Here is a 14,373-nt window from a genome sequence, read left to right as displayed (position 1 = left end):
TCTGGACGTCCAGTCTCTTAAACATTCCAGCATCGGGTCGACCTCTGGCAGGTGTGATTTGTGTAGAACCGGTTCGTGCGGCTGTGACATGAATGGTGGCATTGAAAGTCATGTAAGAAAAGACGGCCATTTCAGTTTGGCATGCCGTGTGCCTCCTGAAGAAGCACGGCATGCCGTGTGCCTCTTGAAGAAGCAGCAGGTTAAAGGGACATTTCAAACCACTCCATGAAGCGGTTTCAGTCCGGCTTTGTTAACGTCTCTTAGACTGGACATTTCTGGACCCACAGAGACACACAGGAGCACATGACAGCAGTTCATGTTGTCACATACACACACACACTCTCTTTTGGCACTCACTTTTTTATGATCATTTTTCGCTGCATTTCCAGCTGCTCTTATAATATTTGGTTTAATAATAAATGTACAGTTTCAGGACGTAGGCTACGTGCCCCAGCACCCCGGGGAAACTGCTGTGGTGAACCGCCACTGTGTTCAGGTGACGTAGAAGGGAGAAATACGGACGCACTGCCTGCATATTTCTCCCTTCTACGGGTGTGAGAATATGGAACAAACCACACTCCGGTTCAGCAAGGAACACATTTCCTTCTAAATTACAGGACGGTTCTGTATTTTAAGGGACAGGTGGCATGATACCGTCCAGACCCACCACACACCCACCTAGTGTGAAGCCAGTCGGGTGAACGGCTGTCGAGCAAATGGAGGGATCCTTTAGGTTATTCTTGTTCTGAGGAATTTTGAAATGTCTGGTTAATATATGAAAGACTAACTCTTGGAATACAGTTACATTTTTATGTATTCTGATTACTTAGTGCCCATTACTGTATTCCCTTACTCCCCAAGCCTGCATGTACATATACACATGTAGATTAAAAAAAGGACTGGTTGTTAAAATCCCTAGTGTTTGCACTGCAACAGTTTCGGTGGGAAATAAACTGGAGATGTCTGCCAAGGGGACATTGCCACCACCAGGACACATCATCAGTGGTGTACCTCAGCATCACAGGGTGTTTCGGCCTTTTATCCCAAGACACCCTCCGCTGAGGCAGGCCCACTACAGGTTGATCGGTCCTGGGTGTGTGTCCTGTGGTTAACTGTTCATCCTGGCAGCCCAGACGGCGTCTCTCCTTCTGATCCAGATCCAGTGGCTAGTCCTCTCAGCAGTGTCGGCTAGCTCTTTGATCGCTCTCCTGTGGGCCTGCCCCCTGACTCCTAGTTCCCTCAGGAGTTTTGCTGTGGAGCTGACAACAAAGCCCCTACAACCCATTTCCACACGGCGCACCTTCACTTTCCAGCTTCTGTCCTCTGCTTCGGCTGCTAGGTTGGCGTACCGCAGCTTCTTACGCTCGTATACTTCATCGACTGCATCCTCCCAGGGGACTGTCAGCTCGATGATGTAAGCAAGCTGGCAAGAATTGGACCAGAGGACGAGGTCTGGTCTCAAGGTGGTTGTTGCGATCTCTGTCGGGAAGATGCGCTTCTGGCCTAAGTCCACCCGCATTTCCCAATGCCTGGCTGAGTTTAGTGAGCCTAAGTCGGGAAGTGAAGTGTTGGCCTTCAGTTTATCCCCCTCCCGAACGAAAGCTGGAAAACGCCAGGGCCCTTCCTGGTTGTTGAAGGGTTGGGCATTGATGGAAACCCTCTTGCGCTCGAGTTCAGCTGCCAAGCACCTGAGCACCTGATTGTGTCGCCAGGTGTATCTGCCTTGGGTGAGGCTGGTCTTGCAGCCAACCAAGATGTGCTTGAGGGTTGTTGGGCTGTACACAGAGAGCAAGATGGATTCCCTCCAAGCCAGAGATTTAGATTTGTGGGAGAGGGCAGGACATCATATGTGGCTTTGATGATGAAACGCAGCCTGTTTGATTCCATGCTCCAGAGCTCACTCCATGTGAGTTTCCTCTTTTCAACACCCTCCCACCTCATCCAGCGACCCTGTTTGGCTTGTGCTACTGCTTTAGAACATCTGGCTGCTTCTTCCTGTCAGCAAACCTCCTCTACCACCATAGTTCACCGTTCGGTAGTAGTCACCTTTTGCCAGGTAGGTGTTTTTGTTCCCAGGCCAAGGCCGCCTCTCCCTTGTTGAACATGGCCTACTACGTCTCGGTGGCAGGGGGCAGATTTCGTCTCCTTGTTGCTAGGGTTGGAGCAACTCCTCTCACTACCGGGTCTCGGGATTCTGTGAGGGACATGTCAAGCCTCACTTTGGCACATTTGAATTCCTCAACCAGGCTGAAAATTGGCAGTGCGAGGGCTCCATTGCCATAGAGTCCAACACTGCTAAGGTACTTTGGCAGTCCGAGCCACTTCCTCACCTGGGAGTTCACTAGCCTCTCCAAGCGATTGGCATGAGATAGTGAGACCTCGTACATGGTTATTGGCCACATGAGTCGGGGTAGCAGCCCAAACTGAAAGCACCAGAGCTTCAACTTCCTGGGCAGCGCAATGTTTTTGATTTGACCGAGGCCACTGTTTGTATCCTGACGAAGTTGCTGGGTGTCTTTGAGGTCTGCATTGTACCACCGTCCGAGGCCCTTGATGGGCTTCTCCCAGACTGTGGGGATTGGTTGATCACTGATGTAGAACCGTTCATCTGTTAATTGGCCTTTAACAATGGAGATGCTGTGGGATTTGCGTGGTTTAAACTCCATTCGTGCTCACTTGATGTTTTCCTGGAGTTTCTGCAGCAGGCGCCTGGAGCATGGTTTCATTGTTGCTATGGTGGTCAAGTCATCCATATACGCCCAGATTGGTGGAAGACGCAGCCATTCCTGGACCTTTCTCCTCCCACCACCCATCGAGATGCACGGATGACAAGCTCCATTGCCATGGTGAATGCCAGAGGGGAAATAGTGCAGCCCGCCATGATGCGTATTTCCAGATGTATCCAAGTGGTGGTGGTGTTCTGTGTTGTGACACAGAACTGGAGATCCTAAAAATAGGTCTTGACCAACTCTGTGATGTTTTTGGGGACGTGGAAAAAATCAAACGCCTTCCACAGGATCTTGTGAGGAAACGATCCAAAAGCGTTGGCGAGGTCTAAGAAAACCACGTGGAGGTCTCTCCGTTCTTTCTAGTCAGCTTGTATCTGGTGCCAGATGATATTAGCATGCTCCAGACATCCTGAGAAGCCATGGATCCCGGCTTTCTACACTGACGTATCGAAAAAAGTTGTTTCTTTGCAGGAATGTGGATAGCCTTTGGGCAATCACATTATATTACATGACATGACATGACATTCCAGTCATTTAGCCGACGCTTTTATCCAAAGCGACTTACAATAAGTGTATCATTTAACGTAGGAAATCAGGAGAACTACTAGTCGTCAGAGGTCATAAGTGCATCTAAACAAGCATATAAGAGCAAAACAGTGCTAAAGTAAAAGTGCAAGAAAGATTTCTTTTTTTAATGAGTGAATACAATAAGTGGTAAGAAGAAGTAACAGGGTAGTAGTTCTTAAAAAGGTGAGTTTTCAACCTGCACTGAAAGATGGGCAGCGACTCCGCTGTCCTGACGTCAGTGGGGAGTTCATTCCACCACTGTGGGGCCAGGACAGAACAGGGCCGTGACCGGGTCGATCGGCAGCAGGGGCCTCTGAGCGACCGGGCAACCAGGCGTCCCAAGGCAGCAGAGCCAAGTGGTGGGGCGGGGGTGTAGGCTTGGCCATGGCCTGGAGATAGGAAGGAGCTGTTCCTTTCACTGCCCGGTAGGCTAGCACCAGAGTCTTAAACTGGATGTGAGCAGCTACTGGGAGCCAGTGTAGGGACATGAGAAGGGGAGCTGTGTGGGAGAACTTAGGGCGGTTGTACATCAGACGAGCTGCAGCTTTCTGAACAAGCTCCAGAGGTCTGATGGCCGACGCCGGGGCGCCAGCAAGGAGGGAGTTACCGTAGTCCAGCCGGGAGATGACCAGAGCCTGGATGAGCACCTGTGCCATCTCGTCGGTGAGGAATGGGCGAATCCTCCTGATGTTATAGAGGAGAAATCTGCAGGAGCGAGCAACCAATGCAACGTTTTCAGCAAACGACAGTTGGTCATCCAGGATCACACCCAGATTCCTCACAGTCTGAGTTGGCGTCACCACGGTGTTGTCAATGGTGATGGCCTGGTCTTGGTGCGGGCTAAAGAAGATCTTTCCCTCTACATTTAGAAGGCTGATCTGGCGAAACTGGCTGATGCAGGAAGAGTTCTTCTCCTTGGGGATCAGAATGCCCCCTGCTCTTCACCATGCCCTGGGTATGACTCTTTTCTGCCATGCCACTTTCATCAGCTTCCAGAGGTATTTCAGGACTCCAGGAGTGTTTATAGAGTCTATACTGAATACCATTGGGCCCAGGAGCTGACGTCGATCTTGCTTGCTTTACCATCCTCTCCACCTCGCTCCATGTGGGGGGTCTTGTGTCCATATGGTGGTCAGGTGGGTGAATTTGTGGCATGTCATCCGGGATGGTGACTGGCTCATGTGTCCGGTCATCAGAGTAGGTCTTCTTTAGGTGCTCTTCCAGATCTCGTATGGGCACTCTGAGGCTCCCATTCTTCTCGCTGTCAAAAGGGTTCTTGACAAAGCTGTAAGGGTTGCTGTAGAAGCGAGTCTTAGCCCGTTCTTTCCTCTTATGCTGTTGTCTGAGGTGTTCTGCTCTTGGCAGCTTTGCCAAACGCTGCTTTATTTCAGCCTGCAGTGCATCAAGCCCAACCCTCTCTCCCTCTGTGGCCTTCCTCCACTGCTTCCTCAGTTGTCTTCTCTCCTTCACCAACCTGTCAGTTTCCCGCTGCCTCCTGGATTTGGGCTGGGTTGAAGGGTCTTTCTGCCTACTGGGTATCTTCTCCTTTACCCCAAATCTCTCTACGCCATAACTGTAAATGATGGCTCCCATGTTCTCCAGTTTCCTTTCAACTGTTCCCTTTTGTCCTTCTAGCAAGAGGACAAGGTCAGAGTTGATGGTCTCCCACTCTATCTTCTGGCTGGACGTGGGCTTGTGTTCGTCACATGAATGCGTCTCTGTGTGTGTCGGAGAAAGCAGTGGTTCGGCCTGGATTTGCCTTGTCATGAAAGTGGGGAGGCGTCTCCTTCGAGACTGCCGGCCGGAGAGATGCAGTTGGCGAACGCATGCAGTACGAGGATGGGTGTTTGAACTAAAATAGGGATCGATTGGCCACTAAATTGGGAGAAAAAAGGGAAAAATCAGATAAAATCAGATAAATCTATTAAAAAAAGTATTGGTCAATGCGAGGCCCCTTGCAGAGCTCACTAAGGCACTTCTTTTTGCCTTGGTGGATCTTGAGACCCTTCACTGATGTAACCTTTGACCAGCCACAGATGCAGCTCTGCAGCTTTTGTCCTGCCAGTGCTGATGATCCATCGGTTGCAGTGCTGGTCGTCCGACTCGTTGTCAAATCCTTTCCTTGTTCCATTACCGTGTGATCCGTCCATGAGTCTTCTTGCACCCCCGCTCTCGCAGACTGTAGGGGTATTCTTCTCCTTAAAGTTTTCGTAGCAATATTGGGTGGATTCAGGAACGCTAACTAGCGCTGGGTCCTGCTGGTATGAGTCGCTAGCCCATACCAGCCCCGTTGGGGTCTGTTCCCTCCTGTCAGCAGTCTTTCCAGGCTGTCATCTGATCTTTCCCTGATTGTCAGCTGCCCTTTCACAGCGGTCACTGGTTTACTCCAGATAGTCAAGATTAAAAAAAGGACTGGTTGTTAAAATTCCTAGTGTTTGCACTGCAACAGTTTCGGTGGGAAATAAACTGGAGATGTCTGCCAAGGGGACATTGCCACCACCAGGACACATCATCAGTGGTGTACCTCAGCATCACAGGGTGTTTTGGCCTTTTATCACAAGACACCCTCCGCTGAGGCAGGCCCACCACAGGTTGATTGGTCCTGGGTGTGTGTCCTGTGGTTAACTGTTCACCCTGGCAGCCTAGACAGCGTCTCTCCTTTTGATCCAGATCCAGTGACTAGTCCTCTCAGCAGTGTCGGCTAGCTCTTTGATCGCTCTCCTGTGGGCCTGCCCTCTGACTCCTAGTTCCCTCAGGAGTTTTGCTGTGGAGCTGGCAACAAAGCCCCTACAACCCACCTCCACAGGGCGCACCTTCACCTTCCAGCCTCTGTCCTCTGCTTCGGCTGCTAGGCTGGCGTACCGCAGCTTCTTACGCTCGTATACTTCATCGACTGCATCCTCCCAGGGGACTGTCAGCTCAATGATGTAAGCGAGCTGGCAAGAATTGGACCAGAGGACGAGGTCTGGTCGCAAGGTGGTTGTTGCGATCTCTGTCGGGAAGATGAGCTTCTGGCCTAAGTCCTCTCACATGTTTATACTTGTAGATGTACATGTATAAACATGTACATATACACATGTAAATACACACATGTACATATACACTGTGGAACTGGATGGCCAAACCTCATACTTGTTTAGTTAGTGTGTGTGTGTGTTTCTGGTTATGTGTGTGTGTTTGTGTGTCTGCATGTCTATTTGTGTGTGTACATGTACATCTACGTGTGTGTGTATGGGGTGAGGGGGGGGTTAAATATGGAGCAGGAACAGACTGGTCATCTGTCTTAGTTTCCTTTTGCCTGCGGAGCTTGGCCTCTTTTTTTGAGATCACAAAGTCCACATTCCTCAAATTACTAACACACACACACACACACACACACACACACACACACACACACACACACACACACACACACACACACACACACACACACATATGTGCAGCTACACCCCCAGCTCGGCCTCCAGCCTGGTGATGGTCACATGTCAGACTCCAGCAGGGCTGGTTAAGGTGCAAGGGGATTGGATTAGTGGGAGACTCCATTCTGCAGACATACACTGGACACAGCAGAGCAGACATTACCTGCTGCAGAGCAGACACTACCTGCTCCAGAGCAGAGACTACCTGCTCCAGAGCAGACACTACCTGCTCCAGAGCAGAGACTACCTGCTCCAGAGCAGACACTACCTGCTGCAGAGCAGACACTACCTGCTGCAGAGCAGACACTACCCGCTCCAGAGCAGAGACTACCTGCTACAGAGCAGAGACTACCTGCTACAGAGCAGACACTACCTGCTACAGAGCAGAGACTACCTGCTACAGAGCAGACATTACCTGCTCCAGAGCAGACACTACCTGCTCCAGAGCAGACACTACCTGCTCCAGAGCAGACACTACCTGCTGCAGAGCAGACACTACCTGCTGCAGAGCAGAGACTACCTGCTGCAGAGCAGACACTACCTGCTGCAGAGCAGACACTACCTGCTCCAGAGCAGACACTACCTGCTCCAGAGCAGACATTACCTGCTCCAGAGCAGACATTACCTGCTGCAGAGCAGACACTACCTGCTGCAGAGCAGACACTACCTGCTGCAGAGCAGACACTACCCGCTGCAGAGCAGACACTACCTGCTCAAGAGCAGAGACTACCTGCTCCAGAGCAGACATTACCTGCTGCAGAGCAGAGACTACCTGCTCCAGAGCAGACATTACCTGCTGCAGAGCAGAGACTACCTGCTCCAGAGCAGACACTACCTGCTGCAGAGCAGACATTACCTGCTCCAGAGCAGACACTACCTGCTGCAGAGCAGAGACTACCTGCTCCAGAGCAGACATTACCTGCTGCAGAGCAGACACTACCTGCTGCAGAGCAGAGACTACCTGCTCCAGAGCAGACATTACCTGCTGCAGAGCAGACACTACCCGCTGCAGAGCAGACACTACCTGCTCCAGAGCAGAGACTACCTGCTGCAGAGCAGAGACTACCTGCTCCAGAGCAGAGACTACCTGCTCCAGAGCAGACACTACCCGCTCCAGAGCAGACACTACCTGCTCCAGAGCAGAGAATACCCGCTGCAGAGCAGACACTACCTGCTCCAGAGCAGACACTACCTGCTCCAGAGCAGACACTACCTGCTCCAGAGCAGACACTACCTGCTGCAGAGCAGACACTACCTGCTGCAGAGCAGACACTACCTGCTCCAGAGCAGAGACTACCTGCTGCAGAGCAGACACTACCTGCTCCAGAGCAGACACTACCTGCTGCAGAGCAGACATTACCTGCTGCAGAGCAGAGACTACCCGCTGCAGAGCAGACACTACCCGCTGCAGAGCAGACACTACCTGCTGCAGAGCAGACACTACTTGCTGCAGAGCAGACATTACCTGCTGCAGAGCAGACACTACCCGCTGCAGAGCAGACACTACCTGCTGCAGAGCAGACACTACTTGCTGCAGAGCAGACATTACCTGCTGCAGAGCAGACACTACCTGCTCCAGAGCAGACACTACCTGCTCCAGAGCAGACACTACCTGCTGCAGAGCAGACATTACCTGCTGCAGAGCAGACACTACCTGCTCCAGAGCAGACACTACCTGCTCCAGAGCAGAGACTACCTGCTGCAGAGCAGACACTACCTGCTCCAGAGCAGAGACTACCTGCTGCAGAGCAGACACTACCTGCTCCAGAGCAGAGACTACCTGCTGCAGAGCAGACACTACCTGCTCCAGAGCAGACATTACCTCCTGCAGAGCAGAGACTACCCGCTGCAGAGCAGACACTACCCGCTGCAGAGCAGACACTACCTGCTGCAGAGCAGACACTACTTGCTGCAGAGCAGACATTACCTGCTGCAGAGCAGACACTACCCGCTGCAGAGCAGACACTACCTGCTGCAGAGCAGACACTACTTGCTGCAGAGCAGACATTACCTGCTGCAGAGCAGACACTACCTGCTCCAGAGCAGACACTACCTGCTCCAGAGCAGACACTACCTGCTGCAGAGCAGACATTACCTGCTGCAGAGCAGACACTACCTGCTCCAGAGCAGACACTACCTGCTCCAGAGCAGAGACTACCTGCTGCAGAGCAGACACTACCTGCTCCAGAGCAGAGACTACCTGCTGCAGAGCAGACACTACCTGCTCCAGAGCAGACATTACCTGCTGCAGAGCAGAGACTACCCGCTGCAGAGCAGACACTACCCGCTGCAGAGCAGACACTACCTGCTGCAGAGCAGACACTACTTGCTGCAGAGCAGACATTACCTGCTGCAGAGCAGAGACTACCTGCTGCAGAGCAGACACTACTTGCTGCAGAGCAGACACTACCTGCTCCAGAGCAGAGACTACCCGCTGCAGAGCAGACACTACCTGCTGCAGAGCAGACACTACCTGCTCCAGAGCAGAGACTACTTGCTGCAGAGCAGACATTACCTGCTGCAGAGCAGAGACTACCTGCTGCAGAGCAGACACTACTTGCTGCAGAGCAGACATTACCCGCTGCAGAGCAGACACTACCTGCTGCAGAGCAGACATTACCTGCTGCAGAGCAGACACTACCTGCTCCAGAGCAGACACTACCTGCTCCAGAGCAGAGACTACCTGCTGCAGAGCAGACACTACCTGCTCCAGAGCAGAGACTACCTGCTGCAGAGCAGACATTACCTGCTGCAGAGCAGACACTACCTGCTGCAGAGCAGAGACTACCTGCTGCAGAGCAGAGACTACCCGCTGCAGAGCAGACACTACCCGCTGCAGAGCAGACACTACCTGCTGCAGAGCAGACACTACTTGCTGCAGAGCAGACACTACCTGCTGCAGAGCAGACACTACCTGCTCCAGAGCAGACACTACCTGCTGCAGAGCAGACACTACTTGCTGCAGAGCAGACACTACCTGCTGCAGAGCAGACACTACCCGCTGCAGAGCAGAGACTACCCGCTGCAGAGCAGACACTACTTGCTGCAGAGCAGACACTACCTGCTCCAGAGCAGACACTACTTGCTGCAGAGCAGACACTACCTGCTCCAGAGCAGACACTACTTGCTGCAGAGCAGACATTACCTGCTGCAGAGCAGACACTACCCGCTGCAGAGCAGACACTACCTGCTGCAGAGCAGACACTACTTGCTGCAGAGCAGACACTACCTGCTCCAGAGCAGAGACTACCTGCTGCAGAGCAGACTACCTGCTCCAGAGCAGAGTGGAGAGAATGGATGGATGTTAACGGGTTATTTGAATGTTGACGGAGGGGAAGCTCTGAAAGGATGAGTTGTGGGCGATGGAGGACGTGGGCTGAAGATGAGGTAGACGGCGTTCAGGTAATGACTTCAGCAGCAGCTTTCTCTGGTCTCTGTGTTTTTACGTCCACATTGTGTTGTCACTTGTTAAATTTGGCTGCACTTTTCTTACGCTGTGACAAAGATCTGTGAATGGCAGTGGTGATTTTAATATTTGTTTTTGGCTGCGTGTTGTTTGTGTCATTTGTTGATCGGCATGAGACTGTAGCTGGAGGCTAACTCGTGCTATCAAGATTAGGTAAACACACACACACACACACACACACACAGAGGGTGTCTGTCATCGGGTTCTATTGTTATTCAAGTTGTATTTCTCAACATTTTGCTATGAAGACAGGCTCTTCAAGATGCCGCTGATTCAAAGTCAAGAGGACGGTGACCGCCATAAAGACCCACGGCGTTTGTCTGTCCATGTTTGAGTGACAACAGACCTACAGGCCTGGTCCAAAATCAGTCTGAAACATTCATTTAAATGTAAAGAAGTTTCAAAGAAAGACCTAAAACTGTCACTGTCTCCACAGAGTGGTGATGGATTGTCCTCCACAGGTCTGAGGAGATGTGTGGAGAGAAGAAACAGTGATGGATTGTCCTCCACAGATCTGATGAGATGTGTGGACAGGAGCAGCAGTGATAGATTGTCCTCCACAGGTCTGAGGAGATGTGTGGACAGGAGCAGCAGTGATAGATTGTCCTCCACAGGTCTGAGGAAATGTATGGAGAGAAGAAACAGTAATGGATTGTCCTCCACAGGTCTGAGAAGATGTGTGGACAGGAGCAGCAGTGATGGATTGTCCTCAAGTCTGAGGAAATGTATGGAGAGAAGCAGCAGTGATAGATTGTCCTCCACAGGTCTTAGGAGATGTGTGGAGAGAAGCAGCAGCGATGGATTGTCCTCCACAGGTCGGAGGAGATGTGTGGAGAGAAGCAGCAGTGATGGATTGTCCTTCACAAGTCTGAGGAGATGTATGAAGAGAAGCAGCAGTGATAGATTGTCCTCCACAGGTCTGAGGAGATGTGTTGAGAGAAGCAGCAGTGATGGATTGTCCTCCACGGGTTTTAAGAGATATGTGGAGAAAGCAACAGTGATGGATTGTCCTCCACAAGTCTGAGGAGATGTGTGGACAGGAGCAGCAGTGATGGATTGTCCTTCACAAGTCTGAGGAAATGTATGGAGAGAAGCAGCAGTGATAGATTGTCCTCCACAGGTCTTGGGAGATGTGGGGAGAGAAGCAGCAGCGATGGATTGTCCTCCACAGGTCTGAGGAGATGTGTTGAGAGAAGCAGCAGTGATGGATTGTCCTCCACGGGTTTTAAGAGATGTGTGGAGAAAGCAACAGTGATGGATTGTCCTCCACAAGTCTGAGGAGATGTGTGGACAGGAGCAGCAGTGATGGATTGTCCTTCACAAGTCTGAGGAAATGTATGGAGAGAAGCAGCAGTGATAGATTGTCCTCCACAGGTCTTAGGAGATGTGGGGAGAGAAGCAGCAGTGATGGATTGTCGTCCACAGGTCTGACGAGATGTGTGGAGAGAAGCAGCAGCGATGGATTGTCCTCCACAGGTCTGAGGAGATGTGTTGAGAGAAGCAGCAGTGATGGATTGTCCTCCACAGGTCTGAGGAGATGTGTTGAGAGAAGCAGCAGTGATAGATTGTCCTCCACAGGTCTTAGGAGATGTGGGGAGAGAAGCAGCAGCGATGGATTGTCGTCCACAGGTCTGACGAGATGTGTGGAGAGAAGCAGCAGCGATGGATTGTCCTCCACAGGTCTGAGGAGATGTGTTGAGAGAAGCAGCAGTGATGGATTGTCCTCCATGGGTTTTAAGAGATGTGTGGAGAAAGCAACAGTGATGGATTGTCCTCCACAAGTCTGAGGAGATGTGTGGAGAGAAGCAGCAGGCTAAATTTTCATGCACTACTTTGACTTCCTGTTCTTAATGCAATAAAGCCCTGATAAGATGTGAATTCAATTCAAACTCCTGAAGGAGTGACGATGAAATCACAGGGGGAGCAGAGAGCAGCCTACTGCGACACAAGGCATGATGGGAGACTTAGTGTAGTAAGAAAAGTTTAAATTGATGAACATTGACCCTGACGTGTGTGAAATTTGCATAGCGACAAGCAATTGGATTTCAGAGATTGGTCCGCTACAAAAAAAGTCTTCCTTTACAAATTAAAATTTGCCATTTCACAACAACATGAAGCATATTGTCCTTAAACATGTCGGGTCTTCCTAGCTGTCAGCTGATGTGCAGAGAAACAGACAGAAACACCAGGTTGTTGGTGTTTCTGCTGTGCTTTGATGAAGTAAAGGGCAATCTGACCCACATGCCATGAATATCTGTTGTATCGTGCTCAGTTGTTGTTGTTGTTGTTTTCATTTATTTGATTCAGTTTAAGCAGGCATGCAACACACAACACATGTGTCTGTCAGCAACATGACACGCCCACAGACACACTGCACAGACACACCCATAGATAGGCCCAATGTTGCTTCTCTCCACACATCTCCTCAGATCTGTGGAGGACAATCCATCGCTGCTGCTTCTCTCCACACATCTCGTCAGACTTGTGGAGGACAATCCATCACTGCTGCTTCTCTCCACACATCTCGTCAGACTTGTGGAGGACAATCCATCACTGCTGCTTCTCTCCACACATCTCCTCAGATCTGTGGAGGACAATCCATCACTGCTGTTTCTCTCCGCACATCTCCTCAGATCTGTGGAGGACAATCCATCACTGCTGCTTCTCTCCACACATCTCCACAGACTTGTGGAGGACAATCCATCACTGCTGTTTCTCTCCACACGTCTCTTCAGATCTGTGGAGGACAATCCATCACTGCTGCTTCTCTCCACACATCTCCACAGACTTGTGGAGGACAATCCATCACTGCTGCTTCTCTCCACACATCTCCACAGACTTGTGGAGGACAATCCATCACTGCTGTTTCTCTCCACACATCTCTTCAGATCTGTGGAGGACAATCCATCACTGCTGCTTCTCTCCACACATCTCCACAGACTTGTGGAGGACAATCCATCACTGCTGCTTCTCTCCACACGTCTCCACAGACTTGTGGAGGACAATTCATCACTGCTGCTTCTCTCCACACGTCTCCACAGACTTGTGGAGGACAATTCATCACTGCTGCTTCTCTCCACACGTCTCCACAGACTTGTGCAGGACAATCCATCACTGCTGCTTCTCTCCACACATCTCCACAGACTTGTGGAGGACAATCCATCACTGCTGCTTCTCTCCACACATCTCCTCAGATCTGTGGAGGACAATCCATCACTGCTGCTTCTCTCCACACATCTCCTCAGATCTGTGGAGGACAATCCATCACTGCTGCTTCTCTCCACACATCTCCACAGACTTGTGGAGGACAATCCATCACTGCTGCTTCTCTCCACACATCTCCTCAGATCTGTGGAGGACAATCCATCACTGCTGCTTCTCTCCACACATCTCCACAGACTTGTGGGGGACAATCCATCACTGCTGCATGGAGACAGTGACAGTTTAATGTGTCTCTGAAACTTCTTTACATTTAAATGAACATTTCAGACTGATTTTGGACCAGGTCTGTTGACACTCGAACATGGACAGACAAATGCCATGGGCCTTTATGGTGGTCACCGTCCTCTTGACTTTGAATCAGCGGCATCTTGAAGAGCCTCTCTTCATAGCAACATGTTGAGGAATACGACTTGAACAACAACAGAACCCGATGACAGACGCCCTCTGTGTGTGTGTGTGTGTGTGTGTGTGTGTGTGTGTGTGTGTGTGTGTGTGTGTGTGTGTGTGTGTGTGAAGAGGGGACCAAAGGGGTGCAAAGGTCACACATGTTTGAGTGAGTCTGGACTGGCGAGTGTTAAAACAGAATAAGTTGATCGACTGTTTGCATATCGATGCCTCCTCTAATCTTCTATTCACTTTCGTTTGGCCACGCTGGGTCCAAACTAGGTCCAAACTGGGTCATAACTGGGTCATATCTGGGTCCAAACCAGTTTCCATTTGGGAGATTTAAAAGCAGCCCCCTGCGTGCAACATGCCGGAGCGTCTGCAGGATTGTGCCAGATGAATCGGGTGTGTGTGGTGGTTAAACGAGGAGGAGAAAAAGTCTTTGAAGTCACTTCCACTTCCTGTGAGGAGCTTTAACCAGATGAGGAGAGCCTGGACTGTTTCCTCAGCACCTCATATTCCCTGGCTTTATGGCTGCAGCTTGACATCTCTTTACTGAAGCACTTCCCTTCAACCTCCACACCCG

General features: G+C 50.9%; 1 protein-coding gene across 1 annotated transcript in view; it reads left to right on the top strand.

Annotated features, from left to right (window-relative positions):
• The window catches only part of LOC130131744 (nck-associated protein 5-like), a 179,317-nt gene that overhangs the window by 60,707 nt on the left and 104,237 nt on the right, over nt 1-14,373 (top strand). The gene's annotated exons all lie outside the window — the stretch shown is intronic.

This window comes from Lampris incognitus, chromosome 21 (genome assembly GCF_029633865.1).
Source record: "Lampris incognitus isolate fLamInc1 chromosome 21, fLamInc1.hap2, whole genome shotgun sequence".
Classification (NCBI taxonomy): domain Eukaryota; kingdom Metazoa; phylum Chordata; class Actinopteri; order Lampriformes; family Lampridae; genus Lampris; species Lampris incognitus.
The sequence above is the reverse complement of the archived record's forward strand: the minus strand, read 5'-3'. Positions and strand labels throughout refer to the sequence as shown.